The sequence below is a fragment of the Notamacropus eugenii genome, chromosome 5, assembly GCF_028372415.1.
Source record: "Notamacropus eugenii isolate mMacEug1 chromosome 5, mMacEug1.pri_v2, whole genome shotgun sequence".
Lineage (NCBI taxonomy): Eukaryota > Metazoa > Chordata > Mammalia > Diprotodontia > Macropodidae > Notamacropus > Notamacropus eugenii.
In genome coordinates this window covers 328058947-328082429 of record NC_092876.1, presented here as the reverse complement: position 1 = coordinate 328082429, position 23483 = coordinate 328058947, and the positions used below count along the sequence as shown (strand labels likewise).

General features: G+C 39.3%; 1 long non-coding RNA gene across 6 annotated transcripts in view; it reads left to right on the top strand.

Annotated features, from left to right (window-relative positions):
* The window catches only part of LOC140506395 (uncharacterized), a 162454-nt gene that overhangs the window by 76277 nt on the left and 62694 nt on the right, over positions 1–23483 (top strand). For 5 of the 6 annotated variants that reach the window (XR_011967915.1, XR_011967912.1, XR_011967918.1 and 2 more), the window contains exons 2-3: positions 2600–2788; positions 10173–10262. This is a non-coding gene — a long non-coding RNA (uncharacterized lncRNA). The remainder of the gene's footprint in view (positions 1–2599; positions 2789–10172; positions 10263–23483) is intronic. The other variant, XR_011967914.1, reaches the window with a different exon arrangement.

Here is a 23483-nt window from a genome sequence, read left to right as displayed (position 1 = left end):
CAAGGAAAGAAGTCACAAAAATATCTCCATTTGAGACAGTACACCCTCACTTCTGAATATACTCAGTCTTTGGAGAGTGTGTTCCAAGTTAAAACACAAAAGCAGTGAGAGGCATAAGGGAGGTGAGGCACACAAGCAGGAAACGTGTACCTGAGGGGTATTTCACAACCCCCAGCCTTGGCAGTGCTTTTCTCTATTTGGAGACTGTACCAAATTTACTTCTGGACACTTTGTTAGGAAGGATGAGTGGCAGCTTCCTTTAGTTGTTCTACTTCTTCTTGGATGTGGTGAATCATGGCTGATGGATCAACTCACTGCCAGTTCAAGCAGGATGATCCGCTACTGGGCTGGATTCTCACTGGACTCAGCTGCTGCAGATACCATCTCTGGTGATCCTGGATGATGATTTGTTGCTAGGGTGGCCTTCTGACACTTCCAAGCTCATAATCTGGACAGCTGCATCTCAGGCTACTAATTTACCAAAGATCAGGGGAAAAAAATGGTGTGAAAGAAACAGAGGTATCATGAGTTCATGAACACATGTTGGCTGGGTGGGGGAATACAATTTGCTATTACATCACCCCCATCTAGCAGCTCCCAGTAGTGTTCCTTAATGGAAAGCCCCCAATGAAGAAAGAGATAACTCAGTCCGAAATCTAGAACTTAGAAAGTCTGATTCTAAGCTCCAGAACCCAGAATGTCTCATTCTAAGTTCACTCTAACAACCTTGCTTCTCAGCTGGTAGAGAGGACCATGGCATGAAGATTTAAGGAACCAGGTTTGGTGAATAAAATTGAGAAGCAAAATTATGTTCAAGTAACTCAAGACTCTCAGAAATGAAATTGCTGCATTCAGAGAACTGTGCATAACTCTCAGTGTCAGGCTGACCTATGTTGCTCACCAGTCCCTCCAGCCTCTTAAAGGGACAGACCTCTCAGAAATGGGGATCCACATATTGGAGAGGAGGCAGAAGATGTCAATGAGTTGAAGAGGGGATGAAATTGATAAAAACAAACTCTGAGGCTTTCATGCCTATAATCAAAGTTTATACCACTTAACCTAAGATTAGGCATGGATTTAGGGACAGGGATGAGGATAAATTGTGATTGCATTGTAAAGGGATCTGCTGGAGGTGGAAACTCCCTCTTCTAGTGCAGATTGGCCTTCTTCATAACTTACAATACTTGACAGGAGCAATGACAGATTTAAGTGACTTGCCCCAGGTTCACACAGTCAGTATGTGTCAGAGGCAGGATGTGAACTCAGATCTTTCTGGTTTTGATGCCAACTTTACATTTATTTTAACATACTGTCACACCATTCATATTAAATACTGACTCAATGAAGAATGAAGACATTGGAAAACTAATTGATTTATCCTCATTGATTCCACATAGCATCAATATTTGCCCAAGGAAAGTTCTCCTTCTGTGTTCTGATCTATCTGTTCCAGGTGGCAAATTTAGTAAAGCCCAATTGGGAAGATTTGACCCAAGAGCCAGCAGAGCTGGGAGTTGGCTTGCATCCTGTAGTGGTTACTCACTTAAACTCCCTGGGCAAATGCAGCCCTTGGTGACCTCTTTGGCCATCCGATATCTTAAAGCACCACTTAAGATTCTTTAGCTTCAATGGGTTAACCCTGAGTAGTCAATTTAAAGATCCAGACTATGTCTAACAGAAGCTAAAACAACTGGTAGGAAACAGAGAAATGTAGTTCAACTAGTTATTTGAAATCAGGATAGACTTTACAAAAATGCAGGGCTTAAATGATTCTGAAGTGTTCCTTTCTTTATTGTTTCCAAATGGAGTTTAGCAGAGTTAGTTGGGATGAATAGATATAACCTCGGAGACTCATTTAGAGTAACAGAAGGTCAGAAATGAAAGGGATCTTAGAGATCCTCTAGCCTAGTTATTCTTAACGTGGGGTCCCTGGACTTGCTTACATTTTTTTTTTTGTTAACCATACTTTGGTAAAAATCAATTTTGTAATTCTATGCGTTTTTACTTCATTTACTTCAAACATTATTCTGAGAAGGCATCCATAGACTTCACCAGACTGACAAAGGGGTCCATGACACACAAAAAGGGAACTCCTGATCAAGCTCCTACTTTTAAAGACCAAGAAACTGGGCCCAGTGACTGGCTTGAGATTACACAATGAGTGGCAGAGTTGATAGAACCTTGTGTCTCCTGGCTAGTATTGTAGTTTTCTTTTGCATCATGGGAAAAAGGCTGCCTTTGGAGTCTGGAAGAACTGGGTTTAAATCTTGCTTCTGACACTTATTGATCTGTGACCATGGTCAAGTTACTTATCCGAAACTCAATTTTCTTATCTATAAGATGAGGATAATGATATTTATAATAATAATATATGGCAATACATTATATAGCAATGATATATTATGTAGCAATATAATAACATTGTCTTTATATACTACATATTTGTTAATAAAATAAGGTATCTTTATTATGTATTCATTAATAAAACAACAAAATAAACATTTTTATTATATATTATTAATAAAGTAATATAGTAATAATATGTATAGTATCTACTCAAGTGAGATAATCATTTCCATAGTAATTATTATTTCCACAGGGGCAGCCGAGAGGAAGGGTTGCTGGTCCTGCAGTCAAGAAGACCTGATTTCGAATATAGCCTCAGACGTTTACTATCCGTGTCGCCCTGGCCAAGTCAATTGACCTCGGTTTGCCTCAGATTCCTCAACTGTAAAATGGGGATAGCAACAGCCACTACCTCACAGGATTGTTTTGAGGATCAAGTGAGGTATTTGTAAACTGCTTAGCACAGTGCCTGGCACACAGAAGGTGTTAAAATAAATGTGTATTCCCTTCCCCCTTCCCATGGGCTCATAAGATTTAGTGCAAGAGATGAACTTAGATTTACAGATGAGAAAATGGTGAGCTATAACAGTTAAGTGATTTATCTAAGATCTTCCAGGATATAGTAGATTTCATCCACTGACAATTTTATTCTCTTAAAAAATTAAATTAAATTTTATTTTTAATTTTATTAAATTTTAGTCAATAAATTTCATTTTTAATGAATAAGATTAATTTTTACTCCCGTTCTTTGCTTATTGAAGAAAAAAAAAAACCTCTGTAACAAACACCACCGAGTCAAGCAAAAAAGCTCCCTGCATCATCTGTATCCAAAAATGTGCATCTCTCTTTGCATCCTGAGTCTGTCACCTCTTTGTCAGGAGAGTAACATGCTTCATCATTAATCCTCTGGAATTACGATTGGCCATCACGCTGATCAGGGTTCTTAAGGTTTTCAAAGTTGTTTGTTTGTACAATGCTGCTACTCTATACTGTGTTACTGTTATACAGTGTTATTCTGTAGATGTTGTTTTCCTTGTTCTACACAATTCACTGGATAAGCTCATACAAGTCTTCCTGGGTTTCACTGAAATCATTCTTTTAATAATTTCTCATGGAACAATACTATTCCATTGCATTCATACGCACAATTTATTTAGCCACTCACTATTGACGAGCACCCCTTCATTTCCAGGTGCTTGAGACTATAAAAATATATGCTGTGAATATTCTTCCAAATGATTTTGGCTAAGTCAGGTTTGAAGAAAAAAAGTTTCCATTTCTTGATCTAATCAAACCTGTCTGCTCCACCTCCCTTCTTCAACTCCTTGTTCAGTTTTCATCTTCCCAAAGAGAAAGGTTATGGTCTTATTTTAGGCTACACTAAACAATATAGCCCTCAGTTGCACCTATAAGGGAAATTCATTTAAGTGCAATCTGCCTCGGCAGAGCTTACCATTAGGCTTTGGCCTGAGATCTCCAACTCCCTAAGTAACCCCCAGTATTGCCATCGGCTGAGAATCTGACCCAGGAAATCAGCCCCAGCTCTTTGGGATCCCAGCAGATTTCCCAACCAGCCTAAAGATGAAAGCTCAATTGAAGAGTTCTGTCTTGGAACCTGAAACCCACAAGCCAAACACAAAATCCACTCAGTCTGGCCTCAGTCCTTAACGAAGGTGAAATATAAACATGACACCCTAAACTTCCCAGCCTAGGGGCTTCAGAGAGCCCAAAGAGCCCCACCCCCTTCTCAAATTCACTGAGGGTGATGAAAGATGAAGCAGAGCTGCTTGGAGGGGCCAAGCCCCAATCACACTCTTCCCAAAAGTGAGGCTGGAAGGAAACTCAACAACTTTTTTTTTCAATGCTTTACACAAGAACCAAGGTAGAATGGTGAATGGCTAAGGAACAGAAACTTCAACCCCACAGTTTTCAATCCAATTCAATTAAAAATACTTATTAGAATGTGCTAGGCCCTAGAGATGGTGGTGCTATAGTTGGCCCTAGGAATACAAACACAATGTTAAAAAAAAAGTCCCTGCCTTCAAGGAGCTTACTTTCTTCTGGAGGAATATAACACAAAGACACATAAATACAAAGTTCTATGAAATAATTTCAAGAGGAAGCAGGGGGAGATGGGGATTGGGGATAATCAGGAAAGGTTTGCTGTACCAAGTGGTACTTGATGGAAATTGGAAATTCTGTAAGAGAAGAATGGTAATACATTCCAGACAGAGGGGACCATTTAAGCAAAGGAGTGGAGCTGGGGATGAAATGTGCTGGTTTATCTGGAAGGTTCTGAATAAATGTCATTTGAGTTATATATACTTGAGTGATGCCAGTACAAAATATGAATGGTTAAAACTCACCAATGGGCTTTTAAAATAGAACCATGTATTTAGTTGGATTTGATTTATCCAGTAAGTATTGGGGAAAAGTATTGAATATCCAGTCCCATCTGCATTCTGAGCTAGGTCCTTCCAGGCATCTAGAGGAAAGTCTTATTGTCTTTCATGTTCATAGACTAGCTGAGAAGGCAAGACTTAAAAATGTGAAACAATTTGAAAATAACATGGCAATAGTGATGAGGTAGGCAGCTAGGTGCTGCAGTGGGTAGAGTACTGGACCTAGAGTCAGGAAGACTCTTCTTTCTGAGTTCAAATCTAGCCTCAGACACTTACTAGCTGTATGACCCTGGGCAAGTCACTTAACCCTGTTTGCCTCAGTTTCCTTATCTATAAAATGACCTAGAGAAGGAAAAGACAAACCGCTCCAATATCTACGTCAAGAAAACCCCAAGTGAGGTCATGAAAAGTCAGATGTGACTGAAACGAGTGAACAACAAAAATTATGAGGTATCGAAGTGTGTGGAAACAGACAAGAAGTAATAGAAGATATCAATGGAAAGAGCTCTGCTTGGACCCCAGAGACCTAGGTTTGAGTTCCATCTTGAGGTCAGTCATTTCATTGTTCAGGTCTTCATTTTCTTCGTTTATAAAATGAGTATAGTAAAACTTATACATTGGTGGCAAGGGAATAATGCATAGAGTGCTGGCCTCAAAATCATGTGAAACCCTGGAAAAATCACTTAATATTTAAGTGTCCTAGGTCATACTCAAGCCCAAGTTGCAAAAGAAGGATCATTAAGAATTCACAGAGGGAATGTCCTCCCTGGGAGTTCCCAGTACCACTGAATCTGAGGTCTAGTCTATAAAAGTACTTGATCTACCCTGCCTCAAGACTTGAAGCCCCCAATCTTGTGAGAGCTGTTGTGGGAGCAAAGCCCCATTATAGCTATAAATTGCCATATAAAATAAAAAATTTATTATTTTTTCCTTTTGCTTTTATATAAAATACTTTTTTCAAGAAGTATTCTTTTTTAATTAAAATTTTTTTTTAATCAGTGAAAATCCATTTTTCCCCCTTCCCATCTCTCATCATGTCTCCTCATCAATTGAAAAAGAAAGACAAAATTCTCATTATAAATATATATGTATATATATGTGTGTATATAAATATATATATATATCAATATGCCATTTGATTCTATGACCTCTCTGTCACGATCATAGATAGGACTGGAAGGAAGGTCATCTAAGTTAACCCCCTCATTTTACAAATAAGGAAACTAAAGGTCACAGAGTTGTAATTTGTCCATGGTAACATAAGGAGTTAAATGGTGGTGATGTAATTTGTAGCCTGTTCTCTTACAAATCCAATGCTCTTCCAATGTGCATATAAATTTTTTTTTTTTTTACCATTATTACTACTGTCGGAAATATTTGTGGGCCAGAGTCTAGGACTGGGCTCAGTAGGGAACATAGTAGGGACGTGATAATGATTTAGTGACTGATTATTGACTTCAGGTGCTAAGGCAGGGGATTGGCTACAGTGACCCCTGCCTTGTTTATTTTTATCTGAGTCTGATGCTTGATTCTAGGTTGATGGCACATTGTGCCTTTTAGGACAACCACTCGTCTCAGGGTTAGGACAACCTGACCCTAAAGAAGTAAGTCTCCAGTTTGGCCTCATCCTTGGACTAATCTCATCATCTCTGCTTCTCCATCTGTTCCAGGTCTCTACCTGGAGCTCCAACTCAAAGGCGCTGGTTTTGTTTATTTTTGTGCCCCACCACTTCCTTTCCCAGGGCTCCTTTTAGGTGTTCAACATCCCTGCCCTGGTTGCCAGGTGCCCCCATGCTGTGATTCTTCCAGTTGGCTTAGATCTAGACCATCTCTTCTCTTTTGTCCACATAAAAATTTATTTGTATTGTGTCTCATCCCCTTAGGGTTTTGCTCTTCTTTTGGGCTAATCTGATAAAAAAGAGCTGATGTAAATGTGTCAGTTGGGTTTAAGGAAAAGGTCTCCATTTCATTAATTGTATGTGTGTGTGGTGGGGGAAGGGGGAGACCCGGACAGGGTGAGTACTGGAGGTAATGCATTAACCCAAATGAATCACTCAACAGTGGAATGTCAGGACCAATGTGCCTAGTAGGGGTATATATTTGGGTAAGGGAAGTGATTTATATATTCTCCTGTCATCCTACATAGCTATTCTGCCTAGAATGCAGTAGAAGGAACCCTTCATTTGGAACCAGGGGGTCTGGGTTTTAGTACAGGTTTTGCTGCTGTGTGACCTTGAGCAAGCAACTTAATCTCTCTGGGTCTCAGTTTTCATATCTGTAAAATGTGAGGGTTAGACTAGAAGATTTCATTTCCTTTATCTCCCTACTAGACTAGACAGAGCAGTGGACTTGGAAATAAGGGAGACCTGAGTTTGAAGTCTGCATTAGGTACTTACTAGCTGGGTTACTGTGCAAGTCACTTAATCTCTTTCAGCCTCAGTTTTCTTGTCTGTAAAATGTGGCTAGTAATAGCATAGACCTTAAAGGGTTATTGTGAAGACCAAATTAAAAAAATAGACTATGAAAAGTATTTTGCAAACCTTAAAGTGCCGCAGAAATATCAATTATTATTGTCATCATCATCATCCTTGAGATCATCATGATCATAAAAATAGTACCATTAACTCATGATGAAAAATGCTATCCATCTCCAGAGAAAGAAGTGATGAAGTTTGAATGCATGTTGAAGCATATTATTTTCACATTTTTTCATTTTTGGTATGTGTCTTCTTTCACAATATGACTAATGTGAAAATGTGTTCTGCATGATTTAGATATGTATAACCTGTATCAAATTGCTTACAGTTTCAGGAAGAGGGGAGAGAAGGGAAGGGAGGGAGAGAATTTGGAACTCAAAATTTTAAAAATGAATGTTAAAATTGTCTTTTCTTATAATTGGGAAAAAATAAAATAATATTAAAAATAAAATAGAATAATATGAAGTCCTACGAGAGAAGGGATGACTCTTTGACATCCCTTCCCGCTCTCTTTTCTATGATTGTGTTCTGCTTAGTCTCTAGCACAGGGCTGTACACATAGTGGATGACTCTTACTGTTCTCCTTTCCAGTTCTAAAACTGTGATTTCTAGGATTGAAAGAGATTATGTAGGAGAAAGCACTTTGTAGATTGCCAAATGTAATCAAATGTAATACGTTACAGATTCTCTGCCCACTCATGCCCTTCAAAAATTACATACACAACAATTTTTTCTCCTTTTCCTCATAGAAAAACAGAGACAAAGAATGACCAATGACTTTTGTAAAGTCACGGAATGAGTGACTCTAAGGGGCTAACTGGCAGAAGACAACCAGTCTTCTGATTCTGAGTCTATTACATTTATACTTCTTTCAATTGTTTTTTCTTTATAAATAGACAGCAAGAAGGTCAGAGTGGTGTTTTCCAATCCATTGTAATGGACAGGAAACTTCTTACAAATCAGATGTATTTCAAGATTTAACTAATGAGAGACCACAGTTTCTTAGTTTCACAAATTATCTATTCATTAAGGCTTATTAATATTATTACAGATATGACCACTCATAAAACACTTGGCACAAATTTCATTTGGAGGTCACAGTACTCTGGAGGGATAGGTAGTGTAAATATGATTACCCCTGGGTTTTTTCCCTGAGATAATGATACTAAGTCTCAGAGAGATAAAATGATTTATCCAAGGTCCCACAGCTAGCAAGTAGCAGAGTTGCAACTTGAACCCAGGACTTGTAACTTTAAGTTGCATTTCCCTTGCTGCTCCACAATGTTGCCTGGGGTGAGAACACTTTCATGACTCCCATGTTTACATGCTCTGCTGCCTACCATCAGCTACCCCTAGAGTCTGGCTACTTTGCACCATTTTCCTTTAACCTGTTTTCCAGCTGCAAACATCAAGCAGAATGGAAAACTAAGCAACTTGAAAAAATTTTTTTTTAAATTTCCATTTCCCATAAAGCATGCAATTACTATCAGAGTGAAAACTTCAGAATTTCCTGGGATATCTAGCAGCACTTGTTTCATTTTAATAAAATATAAAAGAGAACTCAGAGCTATTCAAGGTATAGATGCTAGAATACCAGTGAGCCAGGGGAAGAGTCTAGAAGGAAACTAGTCTAAGAAAGTCAGATCCTGAAGTATCAGATTTACACAATAAATTAGAACCCAGCAATTCAGAACTGAGCCTTCTCCTTGGACTATCATTTCAATCATTTAACAGAAATGCCCCTTGACATTAGCCCTTCTGTCACTCCAGCTACTGGAATGTAATAGAAAGAATGCTGTATTTGGACTCAGTGAATAAGCATTCAGATCCCAGCTCTTTGGAAAAGTCACTTAACCTCTGTGGGTCTCAGTTTCTTTATCTGAAAAATCAGAGGGTTGGACTAGAGAGTGTCTAAAACCTCTTCCACCTTTAAAAACATGAACCTACAATTCAAAACACTGTTTCTGAGAGGGGAGTATGGAAAGATCATTTAGTTTTTCTTCTAGTCATTTTTAGATTTAAGGACATCCTTGAATGTTTTCAGTAATCCTGTAGGACTCCATTATCTAGCAATTTATACTAAGGTTTCTGGAACCTGTTTATAATTTTGTCTTGTTCAACCTTTCAGTAGTATTACACTCAGTTTTAACTTGTTGCTGGTTGAAACAAGGTTTTTTTTTGTTTGTCTTAAATTTACCTTCCTTAAACTTCTTCTGAATTTGCATTTGCTAAACATCTATGGCTGCTTAGTTTTATAATAGATGTGATATAGGAGAAGACATATCACTTGTCTTCAAGCCTGTCTGAGGAGATAAAGGTATTCATACACACATGCATATATTCATAACACATATATGCATATATGTACATATAAGTATACGTATGTATGTGTATACACACATACAAGATAGCTAGGTGGCACAGTGGCTAGAATGTCAGGTCTGGAGTCAGAAATACTTGAGTTCAAATACAGCCTCATCCTAGCCGTGTGACCCTGGGCAACTTACTTAACTCTGTTTGCTTCAGTTTTAGCACCTACCTCCCAGGTTGATTTTAAGGATCAAATTGTAAAGAGCCTAGCACAGTGCCTGCTGTGGAGTAAGTGCTATATAAATGTTAGCGATCATATATAAACATGCACATATGTATATACATACATGTATATATGTATATGTGTGTATGTGTATCTATTTCTGTGTCCTCGAGGGCACAGATTGTTTAGTTTTAATTTTTGTATCTCTAGTGTCTTGCACAATGCTTTGAACATATTGGGCACATAAAAAAAAACTTTGTTAAACTGAGTACACACTTACAAAATTGACTGGAGAATAACTCATGACATTTAACAAAATATGATATAGACATGTGCTATAGAAGACCTATTTGGTAGGACTCAGAATTGAAGGACAAGGTTGATCATTCTCATACTTTCTTTTTTACATCCCAGTTCTGCCTTCCAGAAACCCTGCTCTTTTATTATGAGGGAGAAATTGAAGAAGAAAGAATGGCTCCTGTGTTCCCGAGAACCAAGTTTTTGGTGAGTTGGAGTCTTTTCTTTTCTAAAATGCCATCTTAGAATTAAGAGCATGGACACATTTCTCCCCCCAAATCATCCTGGTATCTCATATTCCATCGTGAACATTTCCCATTTACTTAGTATCAGTCTGTTAACTTCCCAATGTCTACTCATTTATCGGCAAAGGTCTATTGGGTATTCAAGTCTGAGCTTGGCACTGCATAGAACATTCACTCATTCAAAAAGTATCAAACTCTGTCATGAGCTCTGGATATCCAGACACAAAAATGAAACATTTACTTTGTAAATTAATGAAATTAATGAATTAATGAAAAAAATATTAAGAGCTTCCTACATGCCCAGTATTATGCTCAGCACTGGGAATATAAATAGAAAAATTGAGATGACTCTACTTGAAAGAGACAACAAATGAAAGTTCATCAGAAGGGTGCAGCTGTGGGGTAGATGGTAAAGCCTTAAGTTGTGGGTGTGTTCGTCCTTCGTTGGTGAAGAAGACCATGCCTCAGAAAAATAATGACATGACTTGCACTTGACTTTGTTTTGAGTGAGGAAGGGCTGTGCAGGTCACCAGCCTCACTTCTTCTCCAGAGCCATACAGCACACACGCACACACACACACACACACACACACACACACGCACGCACACACGTGTGCATGCGAAAATATGAAATATATTTAAGGTAAATATGAAGAGATTTCGAGGTAGGGCAAGGGCATTAAGAACTCACAGGATTAGTAAGCAATACTTTAGCAGCTGTTTACAGGGAAGGGATGGGGAGGGATTCAAAGAGGTAATGTGAGGGGGAGGCACATTTCAGTCATTGGGGAATACCTTGGGCATGGAGATGGAAGGCGGGATGTCATGTAAAAGGGACATTAAGTGGCTCAGTCTCACAGTAATGCAGTGAGAAGGGAATAATGTGACATCAACATAGAAAGTTAGGTTGGAACCAGATTATAAATAGCTTTTGGTGACAGAGAAGTTTGCATTTTTATCCTAGAGGTAATAGGGAACCACAAGCTTTGTGAGCAAGAGAAGGACATGGTCAGACCTGTGATTTAGGAATATAACTTGGCATTTATGTGGCGAATGGTTTGGAGACAAGATTAATTAGGAGGTTATTGAATAGTCTAGGTGAAAGGTGCTAAGGGAATGAATTAGGGTAATGGCCACACAGATGTAGAAAAAGGGAATGATTCAAGAGACACAGAGGTAGAATCAATGATGAATGAGTAGATATGGTGGCTAGGAGAATGAAGAATGAGGAACTGAAGGTGAATCCCTGGCTTCTGGGGACAGTGTCCAGTGGAGAGGAGCGATAAGTAGTATCAAATTCTTCCCAATGCCTTCCTTTATAGAGGGCAGAGACGGGGCTATCAGATCACTCTTCTTTGCATCTGCTGCCCTGCCTGGTTTCAGTTCCATGGAACAAGATGTCACCATGCTGGGCATCCCCTAGTGTCCCCACCCTTCCTGAGCCCTCCCCCCGCTTTCTTGTCACCTTTTGTGTGCTGTCTTTTGTAGATTATTGAGGCAGGGACTGTCCTTTTCATTAATTATATCTCTAGCACTTAGAAAATACACACACTATTCCCCTCGTTAAGTCTTTGTGAGAATCAGAACAATGAAACAATGGGTATAAAGTATGTTGTAAATTGTAGAGTGCTAAATAAATCTCAGCTATTATCAGTCTCCTTCCCAAAGGTCCCTTCCAAATCTGACATTCTTTGAGTGAGGGCAACTAGGTGGCACAATGTTTAAACTACTGGACCTGGAGTCAGGAAGACCTGACTTAAATGATGCTGTATGACCCTGGGCAAGTCACTTAATCCTGTTTACCTCAGTTCCCTTATCTGTAAAATGAACTGGATAAGGAAATGGCAAACCACTCCAGTATCTTCTTAAAGAAAACCCCAAATGGAGTCACAACAAATCAGAAGCAACCGAAATGACTAAATAGCAACAAATGAGAGAAGGGTAAATTTCAGCTTGATAGAGGGAAAAATTCCAAAAAAAAATTACATTCCCAGTGAAATGATTCAGGATATTTGTAAAAGAAACCCTGTAGCATTGTAGAAAGGACCTGAAGTTAGGTCACCTGATTACAAACTCCCCTGTGACATTTCCATGTGTGAATATAGGCAAGTTTTCTAACCTCTCTGGCATGAGTTCCCTCTTTCGTAAAATGAGTAAAATAATACCACCTGACAGTCATGGTGAGGATCAAGTGAGATAATTTATGTAAAGCATGTTGAAAATTTTAAATAAGGTCCCAGCATATCTGATTCCTCATCTGGAAATGGAGAGCATGATACTTGGGGTACCTATTCCATAAGGTTGTAGTGAGGAACAAATGATATAATGGATATAAATGTTTCAAAAATCTTAAAAGGTTGTAAAAATGCCAGCTATTATTAAAAGTGAATGAAATGCTACAGGTATTTGAGTTCCCCAAAGCTGGAGTGACATACTGTGGAGGAAACCTCTTGTTTGTTTATTTCTCTCTCTCTTTTTTTTTTTTTTGGTGGAGGTAGGGGAGAACAATCAAGGTTAAGTGACTTATCCAGGGTCACACAACTAGTAAGAGTCTGAGACCAGATTTGAACTCAGGTCTTCCTGACTGCAAGGCTGGTGCTCTATCCACTGCACCACCAAGCTGACCCAAGTTACCCCACTCTTTTAAGATCATTTCTGAAGTTGATTGTGATTTTTTCTGTTTCACTTCCCTCTCCCCGCATCAGTTCCATGAGTTCAACGAATCATCGTTCAGTGTATAGATAGCTTTTCCTTTGACAATGCTTCCCTTAGAGAAAGGGTTGTCCTCAAGTCTGAAATCTGGCCTCCATTCTTGGATCACTTGCCTCATGTAACGTATAGAGTGATGGCTGTTTGCACAAGCTTGGTTATCATTAGCAGGGGTGATGATGAATGAGCAAAGATTGTTATCCCCACAGGCAGTGTGATTCCACAGTTAGGACTTTGACTTGGGCTCTTCCCTCCTTTCCTAAACTCCCCACTTCAAAGTAGAATCAGTTTTCTCAATTTTCCAAAGTGGATTATCAATGGACATTCTTAAATCTCAGGGCAATTTTCTGTTATCATTCTCTCTCCTTCCACTCTACAGCTGGTATGTGCTCTAGGAAGGCAAATTCAGTTGAACTCTTTATTGTAATAATCTGAGTAGTATAGATTAGGAAGGACATTGTACTTAAAAGGTGTGTAACATTACATATTGATTAGTTCAATTTGATTCAACAAAAATCAATTAAGCTCTCACTATGTGCAGGGCACTGTGCTAGGTACAAGGGACACAAAATTAAGAAGGAAATAATTCTTGCCCTCAAGGAGCTTATGGTCTATTGAAATGTAAGAGATCACCTCACTGAATCCCCTAGTTACCCAGGATCTTCATTGCATTCCACTCTAGGGTTAGATGAGTTCATCTTAGAAATTGTCAAATAAGCAACATTCAGGGTACAGCCTGGAATAAGAACACATTTAGTTTGATCTTCTACATCTTCACTTATCCCCAGAGATGTGAACAGTAACCACTGATATTTAGAACATTGACCCCTGAACCTCTGAAAGATCTCCAGATGAGACAGGGAGATTTCATTTTTCCCTGAACTGGACTGGCTAAGGCAGGAAAATAACCCTATATTTTAAAAAGATTTTCAATAATTAGAGTTGAAACCAAAAAAAAAGATAGTTTTTCTTGTTTGAGCTTCAGTTACTCAGAAAATTCAATGAAGAAGAATGGCCCAATTTCAAAATACCTTGGCTGTTTAAGGTTTTTGTTAAGGCATTCCATAATCAGATATGAATGACTTTGGGTTTTCCCCACCTCGCTGCTTGTCTCCATTGCTACAGATATTGGAAAAATCAATTGTAGTTTCTTTCAAAATGGGAGTCAAGGAGAAGCCAAATATCCAAGATAAAAAGAGTTGGAAGGGATCCTAGAGAACATTTAGCTTTGCCCCCTCCTTTTATAGATGGGGAAAATGAGATGCAGAGAGTTTAAGGTACTTAGATTGAAACCTAACTTCTCTGATTCCAGAGCCAATGCGTTGTCTATTGAAAAATCCTGTCTCACCCATAACATGTTTGCATTTTCAAAGGGACCTTAGAGAATCATTGTTCTCTCCAGTCCTCCATCCCTTGAACCTCATTTTACAGAGAGAAACATGGAGGTTTAGAAAAAATGAAATTATTTGCTTAAGGTTACACAGTTCAGTAACTGAGCTAGAACTAGAACCTTGGACTCTTGATCCTCTGCCTGGTACTTCTCTCTCTAGCCCAAGCTACATTCTCAAGAGAAAGTCATTATGGAATTCAACAACAATTAATAAGCAGAGACAGAAGTATGCTGATAAATATTTAATAATTAGCTCTCCAAAAAGCAAAGCACACAAGATACACTTTTAAGTTTACTCTGCACTATTAACATTGTCTTCACCATTAAGTCTAGACAATCAATAAAACAATAAATGAAACCCTGATTTGCAGCTTTTGACTACTTCTGAAGTATAAATGGTCACACTGAAAACTGAACCATTGACTATCACAGAGCACTAGGAGTAATATCCAGCACAGAGGCCTGACAGGTTGTGTTGTTCTTCTCTGATCATCCATTCCTACTTGGAGAGCTGGATGGGACTTCAGACATCCCTTAGTTTTTGCCCTTCACTTTACAGAGGGGCAAACGGGCCAAAGGAGGTTGAGTCTTGCCCAAGGTCACATAAAATTCAAAGTGGAAGGCAGGATTTGAATTCATGCTCTCTAATATGAGCACCAGTGCGCTTTTCTTGGTAGCATGCTCAGTATTGGACATACGTTGCTGCTGTTTAGTTGTTCAGTTGTGTCTAATTCTTCATGACCCTGTATGGAGTTTTCCTGGCAAAGATACCAGAGTGGTTTGCTGTTTCCTTCTCCAGTGGATTAAGGGAAACAGAAACTGAGTGACTTGCCCAGAATCACACAGCTAGTGAGTATCTGAGGCTGGATTTGAATCCAGGTCTTCTTGACTCCAGATCCAGCACTCTATCCACTGAGCCCAGCTGTCTCATGGACATAGAGTAAGACCTTAATAGCTGTTTGCTGACTTGATTTGAATCTGTTAATCCAATAGAGAGAATTCCTGGCTATGGTAGTTGACTTGCAAAGACTGAAGCCCAGATTGTGAGCTCTTTATATAACTTAATTTGTTTTGTGTATTAAGTATTTCATATTTATTAGCCTGGTGTCAACAACTAGAGCACAAACTCATTGAGGTCTGAGACTCATTTTCTTTTTACATTTTCTACTCTGATGTGTATTCTGGGGTCTAGTGCAGGACCAAGTATACAGTAGGTACTTAGTAAAGACTTGTTCAATTAAATTCAACAAACATCTGTTGAGCACCTATCCTACACAAGACACTATTCTAAGTTGCACTGAATGTATAGAAAACCATTAATAGACTATTCTTTGACTTCTACCTTTCTTATATTATTATCATATTTATCTTCATTATAGCTGCTTAGGTGTTTGCATATACTCCATGCCAATCTGTAAACCCCATGAGGGTAGGGACTATTATATTTATTTTGATATCCCCTCTTAGGCCTAGAATAATATCCTGCATAGAATAAATGTTCTGTCTGTTGAATGGAATTAAATTAATCCCTCCAAAGTGAGTTTGTTCCAGATCTGCGTTCTCCCTCCCTCCCTGGCTGGCTCCTCTATGTTAGTGGGATTGGCTTCTCCTGTTCCTACCACTGGCCTCTCACTCACTGTCCCTGAGGAGAAAACCATCCAGCCAACTTGGCTGTAAACTCAGGCTCTGACTCTCCCCGCTTCACTGCTCTCATTGTGTGCATGGTGGGTGCAAGGGATAGGGAGCACTGAACCAGGGACAGACTGGTCTGACCTCCCTTAACCAAGGCATGCTCTTGGGGATAGATTATTCTCCTTAGAACTGGAATTGCATTTCTCTCTGCTTTTCCCAGAGCCTGGTCTGTGCCAGGGAAATCATGTTGAGCTACCAGACCCAAGCCTCTGGATTGATGTAACAAGGAGTCAGTGTGATTCTGGGATTTTTCACAAATGCTCCTGAATAAACTCATTTTAATAAAACACAGGGCTGCGAGAAGGATTGCATTCTCCATGACTCTGAAATTTCTATATCTGACAATTCTTTAATTCATTCATCTTTTCTTAAATTCCTATTTTGTTCCAGGAACTGTGTTAGGCACTAAGGATTCAAAGACAAATCAAAAGGGTCTCTGCCTTCAGGGAGTTTATAGTCTATTGGGAAAATTAACGAGTACAGAAAAATAAATAGAAAATATATACAAATAGTAGATAGAAAATATATACAGGATGATTACCAGGGTTAGGGTACTAGGAACCAGAGAGATTAGGTAGTACTATGCATTTATCCCTATGAAACTCTACCTTGTTACTTTTGGGACCCAAATGTCATTCTATAAGAGAGCTCATACAGCTCTATATTATCTGAAAATTGTATGATCATCCAGAATGGGCCTGCATCCAAGTCATTGAAAAATGCCAAAGGGCATAGTCCAAGGGCATATTCCTGCAGATATCCCTCCAGAGTGATATAGTTCCATTTAGGATGATCCTTTGTGTCCAGATATTCAGATACTTTCAAATCCACCCAACAACAGCTTGTCTATCTTATATTTCTTTATCTTGTCCACAAAGACAGCATGAGATATTCTTTTCTTTTCAAATGTCTTGATGGAATCTGGACATACCATACCTGTGACATTTCCTGATCTACCAGTCTTCTGGCTAGCTCTAGTTATCTGAAAATTTGTCCTTAGAGCAAATGAAATCTTCTACTCTGCATTATCAACCTAATAGAATTAGTAACTAGTACAACGAGTAATTAGTAAATAGGCTTACTAGCCTACGGAAAAAATGAAGTTAGTCTGGCATGATTCATTCATTAAAAACAAAATAAAAATTTTAAATTAAACTTTAAAATAATTTGGTATTATTTTTCAATGAATAAAAACCCACTTTTTCTTCACCCCACCTCCCCTAACTCTTACTCAAAAGGAAAAACAAATACAAAACCTTTGTAACAAATATTATAAAATCAAGCAAAACAAATTCCCATATTGACAATGTACAAAAAGATAATTGTCTTGATCTGCAGCTGAAGATCATAACTTTTCTATCAAGAGGAATAGCAAGTTTCATTATGAATCCTCTAGAACTGTGGTTTGATGTGTTCTTCAGAAAGCCACACTAGCTCCTAGCGATCATTTCGAAATACTTACAAATCCTACTTTTCGTGATATAGTTCCAAAGTTACTATGAAAGAAAGCAGACTGACATCTGTATTTTGAATTCTCCACCCTCTTCCTTTTTTTTTGAAAGTCAGTACAGCATTTGTTCTCCTCCAGTCCTTCATCAACTCAGTAATCACACCCACAGATTCTTACAGTACCTATGACAATGACCTGAGATTGGGATGTAGGCTTGCTTTCAAGGATTTTTCAAGTGATTGCAACTCTGCTCTTGAACCAAAGACTCTAGAACTCTGTCTCTCTCTGCTCATTTTACTAGTTTCCCATTGTAACAAGTTATACTGGTAACCATTGTACTTAGTTACCCATTGTAACTAGTTGTACTGGGCTGAAAACACAGGATAGTAGATTACAGTTCGATGTAAGGACAAATTTTCTAACAATTAAAGCTAGCCAGAGTGCATGGGTTGCCTTAGTAGGGAGGGAGTCTGCATCAGTGCAAATGTTTAAGCAAAGACTAGACGGCAGGGAGAGGGCAGAGGGGATTCCTGTTCAGGCATGCCTTAGACTAGATGACCTCTGAGATCCTTCCAAGTTCTGAGGCTCTGAAACTCTGGTGTGTATAGATGGGCTGAAGTAACCGGTTTGGAGATCAAATGGCATAGTTCTTTTGTGGCCTGTATAGATATATCTTAAGAGGCTCCAGAGCTTCCACTTCTTTTCCTTCTTTCCTTTCAGTATTCTCCATGAAGTTATGGTATGTTGTGTGGAGCCATAGATATCTTGGACTTTACTTTCCCTCTAAGATTTCATATTTTCTTCAGTTTGAAGTTGTTTAGAATCTATTATGCTACAGAAAAAAATGGGGATCTAGGTTTTCTCCATTCTCAGACTGTCTCTATCCTAGCCATAAGTCCTTTCTCTTATATAATATCCCTTCCATTCTGTTCTGCCTCCTTTCTAGGACTTCTCTGCTCCCCTCCCTCCAATCTCTGTGCACCATACCTGGAATCTTCTATGCCTGGAGCTTTTCAGGTTAGAAACTTCTAGGTTCCTGGCTATTTGGCAGTCTTCTGACTGTGACATTAAAGACAGGAAAACAAATCATGCTTGACTGAAGGGCACTTTGCCCTTGCCTATTTTATGCTTGGCCCTTTTCATCTCATTTAGGTTGGCCCAGTCAGCAGACCATGCTTCACAGACATCTTCCTTTCAGGTCATTGTAAACCATGTCTTTCATTTCCCTCTGCTTCTCTGTCTGGGAATTGTAATCAAATCAATATTATATTGCCTCTGGAAAGGAGGTGTCAATTGATTGCCCAATGACTCCACTGGAACTTCCCAAATCAAAATACTCTTGTCTGTCTACCACTCCTCTATATGTTGTCTTTCTTTAACTTAATATAAGCTCCCTGAGGTCAGGGAATATCTCTTTTTTGTATTTTCATTCCCAGAGTACAGTGTTTGACACCTAATAGATATAATTCTTTCTTTCTTTCTTCCTTTCTTTCTTTGTTTCATTTCCTTCCTTTCTTCCTTCCTTCTTTCTTTCCTTCCTTCCTCCTCCCTTCCTTTCTTTCTTTCTTTTCTCTTTCCTTCTTTTTCATTTCTTCCTTCATTCCTTCTTTTTTCTCCCTTCCTTCCCTGAGGGGCTTTCAAGCATATGGTAAAGATAGATGCAAGTAATTGTAGAAAAGAAATATCATAATAGTGTGTAACCATTGTGTCAAAGCCCATTTGTAAGGGACTCTTTCGTTATTGGTGGAGATGAATACTCTGCCCTGCATGAGAGCCAGGGAGGAATTGGTGAGACTGGAAGAGCTCCAGCTTTCTTTACTTCTCTTTGGGACTCTTCAAACTTAAAGTATTCTTTTGTACTCTTCACATGTCAAGTCACTTTGGGTGTTTCTGGCTTCCAGGTTTGAGAGGGAAGATGGAAGATGCCAATCCCACTTCAGGTTGTTGAAGGAAAAGACTCTGGGAAGACGTGAGAGGAGTTGGAAATCTCCATCATGTCTCCATTCCTAGGTTGCTACTCCAGAGACTTCAGGGAGCTTCCCCTTGGGTGAGATCTAGAACTTTCTATCTTTGTTGACTTGAATTATCTCACTCCCAATGGAAGAACTCCTTTACTCTTTATGGGCTAGTATATATTTTCCTGCATATACCTTTTATGATGTCTGTTTTGCTAAGATTTGGGTAAATGGGTTTCTTTGCTATTTACTACATGTGTGCTCATTGTGGAACTGTTATTAGATGGGAAAGGGGTCAAATTTTGACTATAGAGCTTAGAATCCCCCTTCCTCCACCAAATGACAGAGTGACCTGAAGTTAGATGGAATCATATCGTACCGCCTAGACTAACAATAAATAAGGTGGCACAAAGATATGTTTCTAGTTCTGTACCTCTTCTCTCTAAGGACTGCTGAGTAGCCTTCAGACCCAATTTCCTACTTCCCATCCTGGCAGGAATGAAAGTCTCTCTTGCAGAAGGTGGAGGGAGAAGATGCTAGAGATGTTTATTCTGCCTGCTTTCAAACCACAAAATGACACCCTCATACTACATGTTTGGGAGGGGACAGCCCCCTCATTATACATGGAGCCCCTGGCTACATGTGAGTCCTCTACAACTGTAAGTAATTAATTGCTGATATTCTAGGAGTAGCTTCTCTCAAGACCACTATAGATCCCCTCTGCCTTGTCATGGACCAAAAACTGAGCTCTCTGGAGTTGGCCCTCATTGTACCTTTACTCTGCTCTTTCTTATCCCTTTGTGGAGGTACCGGTCTTGGCTCCAGTGGGGAGGGTGAGTTGGTGGGATGCCCTAGTTGCGGAGGTGTCAGTTGTTTCCTCAGTTTGGTTGGTGGCTGCTAACATAGCAGCTTTTCTTTATGGACTCTGCCTCCTTTTGCGTCCTCCCTTGGTTAAACTGTTTGGCCTTCCTTTGAGCTCTTAAAATAAGTTTTTTCCCCTTGGCATTGCCTGGCTCATCTGGTCTTTCTCTGAAGCCCCTCTAAGTCTCAGCCATTGACCCCAATAGAAATATAGCAAAAATTATTTATTTTGCTCATTACTTGTTCTAGGACAAGGAAGTGAAGAGAAAAATGTTCTAAGCAGTTATCCAAATATTTTTAGCTCTGCAAATGTCTCAGCTTGATTTGGTTGGAGGGCTCCTCAAAGGGGTAAGTCAGCTCCTATTTTATTTGAGCCACTTGGCCCTTGTGAAGAAGGCTTCTGACTCACCCCACACAAGTAGAGCCTCTGTCCTCTTCCACATGAGGGCCTTTGAACTTCAACAAAATGCTGAGAGGTCAAACCTCACAAGCATGACAATTTCCTGTAACGTCCTGTTTACTGGAAGAAGCTGAAATCTAATAACACCAAAGCATGCCTGCAGAAATTTTTTCCAGGGAATGGGAGCAGTGTTTCCTATTGGTTGCCCCAAGTCCATGAGAGGATTTACCAATCCCTTCCCTTTAGTGACATCCCTCATGATTTGGGTAGGAGGGAGCCTTTTGGAATATAATTAGCTTGGATGTGGGTGGTAGAGGTTGCATATGTGTTGGTGGAGAAGTGATGTGTCTTACTTAGAAAGATCAAATCCCCCACCTTAGCTCTAGGATGGCAGTTAACCAAACAGTCTCAAAATGTCATAGTTTGTCTACAACTATAGGTGAGGCCAAGGGTATATAGAAGAGCTAGAACGGGAAAGATATACTAGACTTCATCACTACCTAATTCCAGAAACACTTAGAAAAGACATGCCATTGTCTGGAGCAGAGAACCATAGTTATGGCACCCTGAGATTGTACAAAAAGGTAATACATCCATTAAGCAAGTCACAAGAGACAGCAGCCCAAGTCCAACTCAGGGGAATGGCTCTGTATGAATCCTCAGATGGGTAGGATCACTTATCTTATTTTTCCCTTGTAGACTCATCTTTCTCTTTCTGGTCAGTTTTCCTGATTTCTTTTCCTTCTTCCAATTATTGTCTTGTCTTGTGTTCTGTTATTTTTAAATTTTGTTTTTGGCTGTCAACCAATCATCATTGAGGAGTAAGTGAAAGTTTCTCTGAGGCTTTGCTTGTAAATGTTTCCAAGTAATTGTCTTTTTCTCTGTGCCTTGAGCTTCTCTGTCACCACAGTAGCTTTTTATGGTCAGGTTCCTTTTTTCTCTTTGCTTCTGTTTCAGCCTATTTCTTGACTTTGGATTTAATGGTAGTGTTGAACTCTGCTCACCTCTTGGGGGAATGATTAGCTTGAGCTTTTGTCTTCTATGTCCTTCTGCTGCTTTTACTATATAGTCTGGGGATTTCTAAGTTTTTGGTGCTTCCAAAGTGGTGTGATCTGGGGAGAGGTCTGTTCACTGTCTTCCTGGTCAGAAAATTCTTGACCCAGTTTGGGTCTGTTGGCTTCTGTGGAGTTGAGTTTCCATAGACTACTGCTGGACTCTGCAATAGCCTCCTAATTGGTTTGCCTGACTCAAATCTCTCTCTTCTCCAAACCAACATTCACAGAATTTACAAAACAGGCCTTTTTGGGTTTATTCCTAAAACACAGGTCTGACCTTATCATTGTCATACTCAAAAAGTTCTAGTGGCTCCTTATTGCCTTTAAGATAAAACGTTAACTCCTCTATTTGTTTTTTCACTACTGTCCTGGTCTGTGCTTATCAAATTCCTGATTCCCTTTAGGTCTATTAGTTTGTGTATGATTGAGTTTTCATAGATTGCTGCTGGACTTAGTCAATATTAGCCATCTAGAAAGTTCTTCATGTTCAGAGTAACTGAACTGCCAGCTCCCTCTTAGTTTTGTTTTCCTGCTCTGATTTATTCCACTGCAGGCTTAGGTACAGGGCAAAAGGTTGGAACTGGCTTCCCATTCTTTTCTTGGGTTCAGAACTGCACAGCTATGTTTCTAAAGCTTGGTCCTTGCTCCTTACATAAGTATGGCCCTTGTTCCCTTGAGACCACAATTACTCCTCTCCACCCTGGAAATGTGACCTAGAACTGGGAAATGGATGACAGAACTGTTAAATAGCACCTATTCCTACTTCTAGTATTAGTATAGGGATACCCTGAGATCATCGTTTACCCGAGTTCTCTTAAAGTCCCTGGGGGCTAGGTTTCTCCCTGTCGCTGCTTCTACCACTCCAGTCCACTGCTGCTTTCATCTGCTGCTTTACTGTTACTGTATTGAGCTTCTGACCAGTCACTACCCCAACACCTGTAAATCTCTCTGCCTATCTTCTTAAGCTGCACTGGGCTTGAAAAATGACTCACTGTGGTCTTTTCTTGATCAAAATTGAATCTGGAACATTTCATAGCTCATTGTGGAGGAAGATATGAAGGAGCTTTGATAAAATTGCTAGATTTTACTCTGCAATCTTAACTTCATCACCTCTTTTCTTCCCTACCCCCTCACCCCCGGAAGTTTTTCAAGGCAGAGACCATGGAATCCTTGTTTTAGCTTCCTCAGTGCCCTATACATATTAGATGTTAAACAAATATTTGTTGAATGAATGAATGAATGAATAATACCTCAAGTCAGATGGGTGAGGGAGGGGAATAAACAATACTTCTTTCACTTGCACTTTAAGAGAGGAATTTGAGAATTGGAAAAAAAATCTTAATGATCCAAAGGAATGAGTTTCTAATGGTGGAATTTCAGTCACTCAATATTTATGGGGGAAACATTTGTCAGGAAATAGTCCTTCCCTGCTCTCCTTTGGTCACAACACATAGGTGGCCACCTACTCTGCCTATGTTTCACTATGTGGACTAAGAGGATTAAATGGAAACCAAAATATGACCATGGATTTGGAACCAAGAGAGAAGTGTGCATTCTTATAGGCTTTGTCAAGTTTTAGACATTGAAGCATAAGGCAAAATATGAAGAATGAGGAAAAATGTGCTGTAAGAAACAGAACTCTTATTGATATGATGTAAGAGTTCCTGATGA